Here is a 12,699-nt window from a genome sequence, read left to right on the forward strand (position 1 = left end):
ATGACTAGCAAAACACCTCACGTGCTGAACCCTTCTACAGAGATATTTTAGTCAAACAGCTCTTCTCATAAAAGAGCTGGCAGTCGTATGTGACACCACTTGACAAGCTTCTCCTCCACAGGGAGCAGAGCAGCCTAGTTTCCAGGCTGGGGTGTGCAGGTCAACACCAGCGTACCTTGGGAAGACATTGTACAGACATGTGAAAGAAAGGCCATGAGATCGTCTCTGTGCTTTGGTCAAACTCCAGAGCAGATGATCCCTTCTGGCTGCCGATTCTGGTACAAATGGATCCCAACTATTGAGATCTCTGAGGAAGCATCTGCAAGGATGGGGCTAATGGGGACAGATCAGTTACCTCCCCACTGCTTCCCTCTCTGCAGACCCGAGTCCAAGCCATCACACGTCAAAAGTGTGGTCTTAAAAGACGACAAACACACCGGACCATGCGTTTGGAAGAGGGTAAACAGGCGAGTCTTAATAAAATTGGATACAATGCATTAGTTCCAATAGCCACAACGGGAGCCAAGGATAAACAAATCTCTTTCCTGCGTGCGCGCACACAAAAGAAAACCACAAAGTGGTTGCACATCTGATCTGTCAGAGCACGAGGAGCACTGCAGAAAACTCCTGAGCAGGTAAACATATGGTATATTAAGAAGAGGCAGGACAGTGCTTACTGGATGGTTGTAAGTCCAGGCTCTGTCACGGGCAAGGTACCTCACCTGCTCCAATCTACTCGACTGGGGTATCTGACTTTCTGGCTATCTGAGATGGAGTGGAGCACAATGATGCAGGGAGTAAGAGAGTAAGAGAAAGGGATGAAAGTACAACAGTCAAACTGAGCGAAATACCATCAACCACAGCTGTTGCTAAACATTGTGTGCTGTGCACTAGTCACGCCGGGTCAAAATCAGCAACAAGGTCCGTTTTAAGTTGCAAGCCTGACCAAAAAGGATTTAGCACACCTGCAATAACGCCAAACCATAAGAAAACGTCTGGAGCTCACGGGGAATCTTCGGCTGGACACTGCATGGTCTTCCTATTGAACTGCACGCCCTGCAATCTTTACACAATCTTGACACCTGAAGAAGGCTCCACGGCCGAAACGTTGTGTTCTCTTTCTTCTTTTTTTCAGCATGGAATAAACCTATTACTTGTATCTTTACACAATGTCACGACTCCACACTTCTGTTTATCGGCAGCCCCGACAACAACACGAGCACAAGAATGAGCTCAGATGTTCCCCTTGCTGAATCTTCACCCTGTAGCGAGCGCTTGGCGGACAGACATTCACCAACCTTCTCAAATTCCCCTCTGTCACACAAAACACAACGTATCCACGCTGCTTCGCTGAGCCAGGGGTAAGTTTAGACGACAAGGACTAAAGCCCCTCATGTGAGGAACAGAAGGGGAGGATCAACTTCATTAATAAAATATCTGGATATGAAATTTATCTTAACGTCAGGAAAGACAACCCAACATGCAAAATCCAACCTAGGAGGAGTGCATTCCACCTGAGGTGAGAACTTTGAGAAGTGTTATGCTGGATTTTGAATCCTGTGGAGGGATGAAAATCTAATCCACCTGCAGGCTGCAGAGCCCCACCTGCTGAGCTGGGTTGTGACAGCAAGTTTACAGTACTTACACAGACAGCTCCTCTACCAGCACTGCCAGATGATCCTGTCTGCAGCTGTGAGAAAGCGTTTGTGAACCCTTTGAAATAATCTGCCTTCCTACATTAACTGCTCCTCAAGTGTGATCTTATATTCACCTACATCAGAATAGAACACCACAATCGGATTAAACAAATAACCCACACACAATTGTACTTTTTCTGGTCTATACTGAACACCTTGTTTGAACATTCACTCTATAGTGGGAAAAAGTATGTGAACCTTAAGGTCTAATTACCAGTAAGGTCTAATTACTGGTAGAGTTGTGTAATTACATCCACGTCTGACACAGTGTGTCACAGTGACTTATGCAGATTACTGAGAATTCTTGCAAAAGCCTCATTAAAAACAGTTGAGCGAATATGGAAGGACAAAAAAAAGATTCAGTGAAACAAAAGGTAGACAAAATTGTTTACTTTTAAATTGTCTACTTTTGTTTCTGCTTTGTGTCATTACAGGAATAAAAGCCATGACTATAAACTTCAATGTTTTTAGAAGCGGTTTTCCCCAAATTACAGGGAGAAAGCATTAAGGTCACACAACTTAGATGAGCACTGCGTGCCGAGGGCACACCATGTCCTGAGGAAGCTCATCTCCTCTATAAAGAAGCAGTTTATTTTCTGAATTTGCTGACTACATATTGAATATATACATTTCCTGTACTAGAACAGTTCCCCTGCTGCAAACCAGATGGGCCTCATGCGATTGACCAATAAAACGGCATTGCTTGAGCGCCATTTTAAATCACCAGTGTTCTTCCGGCCGGCAAATGCAAAATACTTATCTCAAGCAGAATCTCCAAAGGTGTGAAAGCCATTTTGTTCAACATCTTTTGCTTTATTAACCAAGGTGTTTTTCTACAGCATGCAAAGCTGTACAAAATCAATGTAATCAGAACTACAATAGCAGGTTGAACCAGTTGTGTGCCCCCTGTTTATAAATACGCTGCACATGAACTGCACAACAACTTGCAGATGCCTTTGTCCAAGGAGGATTACAAGCTAGATGTGACCTCCTTGTTTGCAGTTAGGCAAAGGGACGACCACCTGCCACAATGTTAATACACTTACACCAAGATGAATGAGTGAATGTAAACTGTTCACCAATGCTAGATTGTACTTTTCTAACCTGGGTGAACCCTTTGAGAGCTGATCTCATGTCGTTTCTAGCCCGGTGTCTTGTTATTCAGGTTAACCTGTGCATCTGGTGGGAAATTCATTCTTTGAAGTGACAGGGCAGCCCTGCATGCATGCAGAAAAAGACCAAGGGCCTGAGCAACAGAAAAAAACCAGGCCAGAGTCTGACCACAGTCCACAAGCACTCGGGTTACCTATTCAGGGTAGGAAGAGGGTTTCATCCAGACAAGGCAACGGCTCACCGTGAACAAAAACGGTTGAAAAAATAATCTTTCTAAAAAAAACCCATAAAGGTTCTTCTCAGCTCTCATACCTGCTGAAGGAAATTAAAACTGGAGAAGTGCAGTACATGAATGGGGTTCCGTCCAGGATGTGTCTATCTTGTAGGCGTCACCTTCCGGGCTCGGCTCCGATTTGCCAGGAACAAGCATGTGTGGCACCAAGCAGTTAGTGAAAACAGAGGGCTGGAGTACAGCCTTCCACACAGCAGGAACAGGGACACAAATGAGCACATTTTATTCATTTATTCCTTCTTCAGGTGTCTACACCTGTCGAAAGCTCCACAGCCGAAACGTTGCATTTCTTTACAGCAGGGAATAAACCTTTACTGGCTCCTTTGCAGCCTACGCATGCTGACGCAGCTCCCTACCTGAACTTCTTCAGAGATGCAAATGACTACTTCACTGAAAACACTTTGCAGAACTGCTGCACACAGCATGTCGTCCCGACTCGCGTCAGTTTTTTTTGGGAGTATTTCATTAAGATCTACTCTTGGATGACCGTTAGCTCAAAACATTTCTTCTGTAAAAACATTTAAAAAATCAGAACATGCGGGTTTTTGCACCAGCAGGGCTGGCCTGCATTCCCAGGACAGCGTTCACTCTGCGTCGGGAACGGCTGCATCTTCACAAGCCCACTGCCCATGCTTATTCACTGTAAATCTGGGCAATTCGTGGCCGAGCCTGTTTCGCCCAGACAGTGAAAAAGGAGCGGGGCCTGCACCAATTCACCACCCCTCTACCCTGGAAGCAGGCTAAAGCAAACGTAACGAGCAGCCATGTGGATTTCATATCGATGGACATGAGCAGCGTGTAACAGGCAGACGGAGTTCCGGAAGTGGATGTCATCCTAAGGAGATTCCCTCCCCCCCCCCAATGTCTGTAATGTCTTTTTCTTTTCCAGGAGATACGTCCCGACAGTATTTGTTTTTGGTTTTTCTTGTCTTCATTCATGTGACTTGCAAAAGCTCTGAAAACCACTACCGACTTTTCAACAGCTCTATAAGCAGCAGCTTTCAAACCGCACATAAGACCCGTATATCATGCTTTCCCAGATAGGCTTGTCTTTACATCCCAAGAAATAAACCTAAATGAGCAACTGTACTAGGAGCACCAAAGGGCCAAATCTAGAGATAACACTTGGTTGCCCGCTAAGCTTAAAACAAACGATAAGATCATGGTACTGACCTCTGGGTCATCAGATCTGGTTCTCAAGGATGATTTCTGAGCCTTTACTCCACATTACAGCTTGTAGTTTATGGATTCAGGCTGTCTCATGCACTCCTGAAGTAGGACTCTGCTGCTAAGCTCAATGATTACGGTATTCTCTGAACAGTCCTTTGAAAATGAACGACTGGACCATGGGTTTCCTCAATGCAATCTTTTTCGCATTTCCTCGCATTCCATGTTTTTCTTTTTTTCTCTCCTGTGCGCAGAGCTTCAGAATAATTACTCACAAACAACCGGTCCAACAGGAGCAACAGGAAACCTTAGCCACTAGCTCAGCACAGACTGGCAGGCTGACGGACAAGCAGAAAACGAGACTGCTCTGAAACATAAGGCCAGCACAGCACGACATTACATAATACAGCGCGTATTAAACACTCCCGGGGGACGAGAAAATGGAGTTGTGGGGAGAGGTTTCAGGCTGAGCTCGGGATGAGAAAATGCAACGTACGAAATACTTCAAACGGGAAAAGTTGCAGCGTACAAAACAGCCTGAACCTGTCAGGGAATGCAGATCAATTGTAAGGAAAGCAGCACCAGGCAGCCTGGGCTTGATCAAACAGGGGTGCTTTCATCTGGTCTTCACTACAGCTGTGCTGTTGCACATCTGGCTCAAAAAAAAACCACTGGCCTGACTGCACCAACTTCACAAGCTGCTTGGCTCGAAAGGTGACAGCGATGCGAACTGACCCACAGACGTCCGTGGACGGCCGGGACTGCCCACTCAACTTCTCAAATAAAACTAGCCTGTAAGGCACACCTTCTCACAAAAAATTAAATTACATGTTTATTTTAAAAACTAACAATAAGAAACTAGAGACATTAAATAAAACAGATGTACTAATTTTGAACCTTAAGACGTTCATTAAAGAGTTTATAAACTCCACCATCATCATACAGTTACTGTAAATGGTATTTTAACTCAATTTACATGAATGGATTTTTAAACAAACTCTCTACAATATAGGGTAAATTAGTAAATAGCAGATTCTACTCCTCCTGACGACCTTTTGTATTGCTTCTGAAATGCTTAAATTACGTTTTCCAATTAGACTAAACTACTACCGCATATCACCTGATACACAAGCATAACTGGGAGCACTCTGCATTAAAGCAAACATACTGGGGATCCCCAAGAGATGTCAGGGTACGGCCTGAGATGAAGTGCATAAAAGGTTTAACATATTCTATTATCAATTACTATTGATTGAGGTTCTGTAGACTGATAAAAGTGGTCAATAATGGATGTGTTCACACTAAACCTAACCTTAACAATTATGTCTACTGAATATGTATGGATTTTCTATCAAATTTCTACACAACATCAATGTATAGTAAATGGATTAATAATAAAGCTGTTAGAACTTTTCACACAAGTTAAATTTAAAGCATAAAGTTAGGACAAAAGTGTCTTGACAGTTCTATCTATAGTCCTGATGTGGGATCATAGGTTGTCAAGTCCTTTACTCCTAAAAAATTGTTTTAAAGACATTAATGGCAACAGCAACAAAAAGGCAATTTAAGAGCGATCCCTAGTCCTGCAATAAACCTAAGAACCCATCTGAAAATAAGACCGATATCTTTCCTGTGTTGTAGACTGAAATCATCCTCCTTTGTAAAATTTACCTTTAAAAATAAAACTACCAACATCTAAACAGCACTTCCAGACAGACAGTTTAAGCAGGAAGTAACGCTCAAGATCCAAACAGCTGTCTTTTTGTTGCTGTACTACCGCATTTCCTACGGCAGCTCTCAATGTTTACATGTACCCATGCAGACTCCGAGATGCAGCAGTCTCATTTCTGCAGTGGTTTTCCATTTGCATTCTTTTTTTGACAACCCGACACCGTTCTACAAAATGTGCCCAACAAGGTCTCTTGCTCCCTGAAATGAAAGCACATTCGGCCGCACTTCAGCAATGCTCTCCTGAGTTGGTGAAAGCCTCACCCAGGAAGAAAATTAAATTAGGTCATTTTTTGCAGACCTACATCTCCTCTTCCCCGATCAGTGGCTTTTAGTTTATTGCGGTACAGGATATTTCACCCTCGCAAAGACAAACATCAGCCTCCAGGAATGGTTTTTCTCCCCTGAAACGCCAACACAGGAACATACTCTATTCTCAGAGATCCCCAGCACTACAGTTCCTCTGGTTTTGCACACGGCAGGTTGGGCTGTGCAAATCTCAACAACGGGCACAACCTTTCCTACACTTCCAAGATAAATCTGAATAGTTCAACTGCTACCAGGCGCGAGATAACGTGACTAGGGCAGACTTGCTCTTCCACATCGAGACTCTGCATTCTTCACAAGATCACTATACACCATTTAAAGCACTATTTGTAAACCTGAAGGGGCAATTAATTTCACTTCTACCTTGGGATAAACATCCAAAGACTGCAGACTTCCAGGAAATCAATCGCCTGAAACACAATTCCATACAATTGAACAGCACTCGCCAGGATCATTAAAAAAAAAGACTGGATCTGATTCTACGATCAATATGCTACCAGCAACACAAGGTGGAAGACAAGATGAACAGAACTATATGTGCAGCCTCTCTCACATTTCCGTCCTCTTAATGGCTGCTTTTGTGTCATCGGCTCCAGGTGTCCAGGGTCGTATCATAATTGTACTCGTGGGTTTCTCTTCCCAATCTGACGGCCAGAAAAAACGCACTGAAGCAATATTGGGTCTGCGCTATGAACTTGAGCTCTACATTTCTGAACCCCCTCAAGTTTAATTTTTCTCTTAAGCCTTAAACAAGCTCATTCATGATGGTGACCTACATTTTTACAGCTGGGCTTTTCCACTGCAGCAATGAGGGAAGTGCCTCGGTCACACGTACAACACTAACACCGGCAACAGGGATTGGGACCCGGGACCCGGGACTCCGCGGTCCAGAGTCCAGAGTCCAGAGCCCTAACCAGCACTCCACACAGCTGCCCTAGGTTCAGTCTGAACTCACACCATGCTAACAAGAAGGACAACAGCCAGGGAAGTCATCCAGCACACCACTGCTGCAAACAGGAAAGCGAGTTCCAGAACCTGTGGCCATCGCTGCAAGACCTCAGAGGGGCAGTTTCCTGTGGTGAGACACCATGGCCAAGGCGAAGAAGCTGTTAAATGTAAGAACATGAAAGCTGTGCGCACCTCAGCGTTATTTGTATTATGCTCTTTGTATTATTTGGTATTATGCACCGCTGGTGATATTCTACGTACTGTTGTGTGTATTGTATTTTTGTCGTTGCAATAAACAAAAAGAAATCAATGGAAAAAATATTTTAAAAAGTGAAGTAGTAGTTGGTCAGCCGGCACTTTGTTGAACAACTTAGCTAAATAATGTAGTACAAACCTCAGAAAAAGATGCAATTTCTTAAATGCACCTCTGATCTGAGCCAGATCCAGATCCAGGCGGACCATGCCAGAGTAAAGAAGCATTTATAACATTTGCCAAGAGCAGACATGTGCTCTTTAAGAAGCCGAGCAGATCATGGCTTCTAAACCCGCAGCAGAAGAGACAGCTGAAAGACTTTTTTCCTCCATATGAGAGAGAGAGACTGCAGCGATCGGACCCAGGAAACCACAGTTCACAGGACAGACCGTGGTAGACGCCGAGTTAGGACTGGTAGAAGAGAAATCCGAAAAGGGAAGAGGATAGCTTTGTAGAACTGAGAAAAAAAATCTGGAGCAAGCAGTAGTAGGTCCAGATAAATATCAGCCAACATGATATATGATATGGTCAACACTGACCATGTTACTGAAAGCTAAAGGGTAAGGACAACAAGCATTTTGCAAAAACAATTTTAAGCTATAAAAAGTTAATTCCAAAAGAAATCAGGTAAGGGCCAGACAGTCTGATTCTGACGGGGATCACCAACGTGTTCACTCTAGTGCTAGGTACTGTATTAGACCTATAAATTTCCAAGGGTCTGTGAAGATCTGAGTTGTGCAGAATTACAGTTATTGTCCATATGAATATTAAAGTACCCCAGAATCAGAAAGTCTAGATGAGAACAAGCAAGAGTTGAAGTGTTTGAAATTCTAAATAGTGAAAATCTCCGATTTGTCTTTTAATATTTGTACAGCCACCTGACCTCCTCTTACAGATGACCTATCTTGGCTATGCCTGAGGTGCTGCTATCTAATCTTGCCGCCAAACAGGCAATAACACAAAGGCGAAGACCGAAGTTAAATACTTAATGCGAGGAGACCAACTCCACATTTAAAAGAAGTCGCTTCACACCTTTCGTGGCAAAAAGGGGTACCTCTCATGCCCTCCTGGCCCCCCTCCTCACCTCCCCGGCCCACCAGAAGCAGCGGCGAGATCAAATATTTATGTTGGCTCTTCCCGACAGATAGAGAAGCCTTGGAATTTGCTCCGGCCCAAAGCCCGGAGGTACATCAAACGAGGAGCCGTCCTCGTCTCGCTCCACCAGTCAAAACAATGGCTTCTCGTGTCAACGTTCACATGTTTATGTTGTAAGAAGCTGCAAAAACCAAACAAGCGTCTTGTGAAAAGAAGCCCCCAGCCCCTCAGCCCCCTCGCAGGCCTGTTTCTGGCTTTCGCCTGCAGGAGGCGCAAGCGCGCTACCTCTTCCAGCAAAAAAACACATCTCTGTGTAGTTCTGCTGCTTGATCCCCTGGGGAGCGTTACTTGAGCAAGTAAACTGTAAGATAAATGCACCCATCTCAAGGTGAGAGGCCTGAAGCCAGCTCCTGACTGCCCTGTTCCCTGCTAGGGGTTGCAGAGCGACAAACTGAGGCACCAGGCCTTGGTCTAACAGCAGTAACAGGACCTGAAATGCAGCTCTTCAAAACACATTTGCATATTTTTTAACCAGTAAAGGCATTTTAGAGGGTGTGAACTTATAAAAATCAGACAGGATGCGTAAAACATAATGCATTTTGCGATTTTGTCTAATTCAGACCTTTAAGCACTTATGCAGTATCGCGAGCTGAATAGTTTGAGCGATGTCTGAAGCACTACTAATAGGTCATGTAAAAGCTACAGGAAAGATCAGGAATACCTGTGGGTAGTAAAACAGCCATTTTACACCATATACAGATTTCCAAGAGAATACAACACACAATAAGTAAACAGAATCCACTGTTAATTTAATGGCAACCAGGAAACACAAGACTTTAATTTATACAACAACAAATTACATAAGCCGACAATATCCCTGTCAACGCAGCAGCCACAGTGACACAAGCTGAGGGGAGATGGGACAACTCTCATCCGCATCAATTCACGGCTTCCCGATTCAACCTGCTGCTTTCGCGAGCTCCGGACTGGACGGGTTAAATGGTACCAGCTCACTGGCCGGTCCTGGATCTGGGGGCCGCGCGGGACGCAACCCCAGTGCCAGGAGCGCTCAGCCAGGCAGGCAGGCAGCGAGCCCCCCGCTCCCAGCGCTCTGACAGAAAGCCGTTTGTTTACAGAGAAGCAGGACACCGCTTGGGCCCGGCTGGTGCCAAGTGAGCTCCCCAGAGCCGGGCTTCCTGCTGCAGCTGGAGCGCTGGGAACGGGCGCCGAGATCCTGCTAGCAGACTGGCACGCACTCGGAAAGAGGGGGGGGGGGGACAGGAGAAGGAAAGCCACGCTCAGGGCAAGCCCACAGACAAAAAAAATGAAAAAGAAAGAAAAGCACGAATGCTCGACTTCCTCCGACAAGCTGGCGAGAGGCGCTGACTGTACGGCATCGCCAAAGAGAGTTTCCTCCTTCAACGCCAGGCTGCGAAAGCAAGCCGGCACGCCCTGCGTTCTCTTCCAAGACGCCCGGTCACCCCGGAAAAAGCCGGGTGTCCCCGGGACACTGTCCGCATCCCAGGGCACTCGGATGCCCTTTCATGGCGTCAGGAGGACCAGGCTCTCCTGCTGTGCTCGCTTGGACCGATGAGGCAGGAAGGGCCGATACAGCTCTGCCAACGCGCTTCAGTCCACGGCGCACCCACCCAAAATAAGGTAACAGGTTTAAATTAACCGGCTGGCTAGCTAGCAAAGGCTGAAATGACATCATGCTGGTTTCCAAAGGGAAGTCTCGCCCCCCCCTCCCAGCACCCAGAGGTCCTTCGCTGCAGGACATGGGATCCCCATGGGATCGCTCCCTCCAGAAGCGCAGGAGAGCACTGAACCCCCCCAGTTGGGCTCCGCAGGAAGTGACCACGCCGAGCAGGACCCCCAGACAAGCAGGTGACCTCTGGGCTCGTACTCCCTGTCCCAGAGGCCATGCCAGAGTCCTACAAGTCCATCACCAGAACGACCCCGGAACACGTCCCAGTCAAGAAAGCCAAGAGGATCTAACCCACCCCCCCAAAAATAAATCAACCGTTCACTCCCGATATCATTCAGCAATAAAACTATCCAGCAACGCTCTATCGCCTACCCGTGTACACGAGAATGTTAAATGAAAAATGTCTTTCTAAAGCAAAGGATCTCTGGAGCGAATGGAACTCATTTTCAAACTCAGCCTCGCTTACGTCAGGGATCAAGAATGTTTTTTTTCACGTTCGTAACCTTGTGCAATACCTTCTTTGGCATCGAAAAGTCGAAAACTATATTCTATTAATAAACCGTCGAACTAAAGCAGTAGCTAAGGAAACAGTGGTCCCCTTTGGAAAAAAAAACAACAAAAAAACATGTTTTAAAAAATAACTGAATCAAGTAGAAAATTCATAGCGACCAGCCTCATCCCTGGGAGAGACCTCCACAGACGAGTTTGCTGAAGTTCGCCTTGCAACAGATCTACCAGAATAAACTTTCTGTCTTTATCCCCGACGAAGCAGAGCGCTTATATATACACTCTCCTTATTTAGTTTATTAAAAAAAGAAATACACTTCCAAAGTACGACAAACTCTTTCGTTTTGTCGATAATGTTTTTTGTACTTATTTGGCAAAACATGGTGCTGTCAGTAAACGTTTGTTTTTTTTAGAATTTAGAGAAACTATTAGGAATTTGCAGGCAACGTTTTTCATTTACTTCTGTGTCGCCGAGACCGCCTCACTAAGCGTCTTCACAAGAAGACGTCCTTGTTCAAAAGCAAACAGATGTTTTCGAAATGAGCACGACGTGAATATTTTTCGAACTCAGCTGTGTTTGAAGCCTGGATTGCTTCGCTTGGAGACATTAATTCAATGGTAATGGCGTATTGAACTGGGACATCAGTAACACTTTTCGTTTGTAATAACCACACCCCCCTAACAACCACTGAAACACGTAGATATTATGGAACCATTGCGACACGGGACCAGAAACACCACTGTCTCCATCTCCCGCACCTACAAACTTCTCAACGATACATAGAAGCCACCCATCCATGAAGTTATCTTTGTTTTAAAAGCTGTTCTCCGAGGGTGAACAGGGATAGTTCTACTCTGAATACTAGCAGTAGGAACGAACTTCAGAAAACTGCATTAAAACCTTTGAACTTAACTGAACTTTCTTAATTTTTAAAAAAATAACATTGGAAAAACGATGAGGGCAAACACCTCCACATATTAAACGATGTTATTTAGGAAGCGTTTAACCGTCGTTAAGACTTTCTTTAAACAAAGCACGACGTGTGGACGGAAACAAACTTTTTTAAAAGTCGTTATCAAGTTTAAGCTAATATTTTTTTTTTAGTTTCTATTTGACTTCTAAGGCCACGCAAGAGCGAAACCTTAAAACTTAACAACTGTACACCTGAAGGGGTAGAAACTAAAACGTGTTTTTTTAATTCAGGGAAGAATCCCCCTAAAAATTAGGAACAGACCACACTTCCAGAAATGTAAAAAAAAAAGAAACTGTTCTCCACGAATTACTTTCAAGCAAAGTAATTATTACTTCTAGGGCTCTCTTCAGTTTTAGAACCGATCGGTTTCAACACAAATTAGCCGGACAGCATATGCAGTTCCCCTCCTTCCTCGTCTATTTACAAAACACTGCATATAAAACATTTTAAAAAAACAGGGCTCCATTCTGGACGTTTTTAATGCAAAAAAAAAATCGAAGCGCGTCGCACACAATTCTCCGATTAAAAGGGGCAGAGGACTCGGGCGAACAAACTTGCTGGCGCCCAGCACACACCGCTCGCGTACGGACGGGGTCCCCGGGTTAATTTCAAAGCATGAGCAGCTACAACCGTAACCAGGCACACGAAAACGGCTAGCATTCCCCATGGTAGTTCACCGCCGCCCTCCTCCCCTGGAAGAGCCCCCGTGTCTTAGCGCTCAGTGTGCAAGTTGAGCCCCTGGGCCACGGCGGACAGCACACGGTGGTGCGCCCAGCGTCGGCTCAGTTTCGCCTACAGCGCAGAAACGCAGAACCCCCCTTTCACACGAACACGTCCAGGCTGGGGGGGACAGGAGCGCAGAGCCCAGACGTTCTCGATCTTCTCGTTTT

General features: G+C 45.2%; 1 protein-coding gene across 1 annotated transcript in view; it reads right to left on the reverse strand.

The window, feature by feature from the left end:
* The window catches only part of smurf2 (SMAD specific E3 ubiquitin protein ligase 2), a 65,717-nt gene that overhangs the window by 52,338 nt on the left and 680 nt on the right, over positions 1 to 12,699 (reverse strand). The window lies entirely within an intron of this gene.

Source organism: Atractosteus spatula, chromosome 11, assembly GCF_055471065.1.
Source record: "Atractosteus spatula isolate fAtrSpa1 chromosome 11, fAtrSpa1.hap1, whole genome shotgun sequence".
Lineage (NCBI taxonomy): Eukaryota > Metazoa > Chordata > Actinopteri > Semionotiformes > Lepisosteidae > Atractosteus > Atractosteus spatula.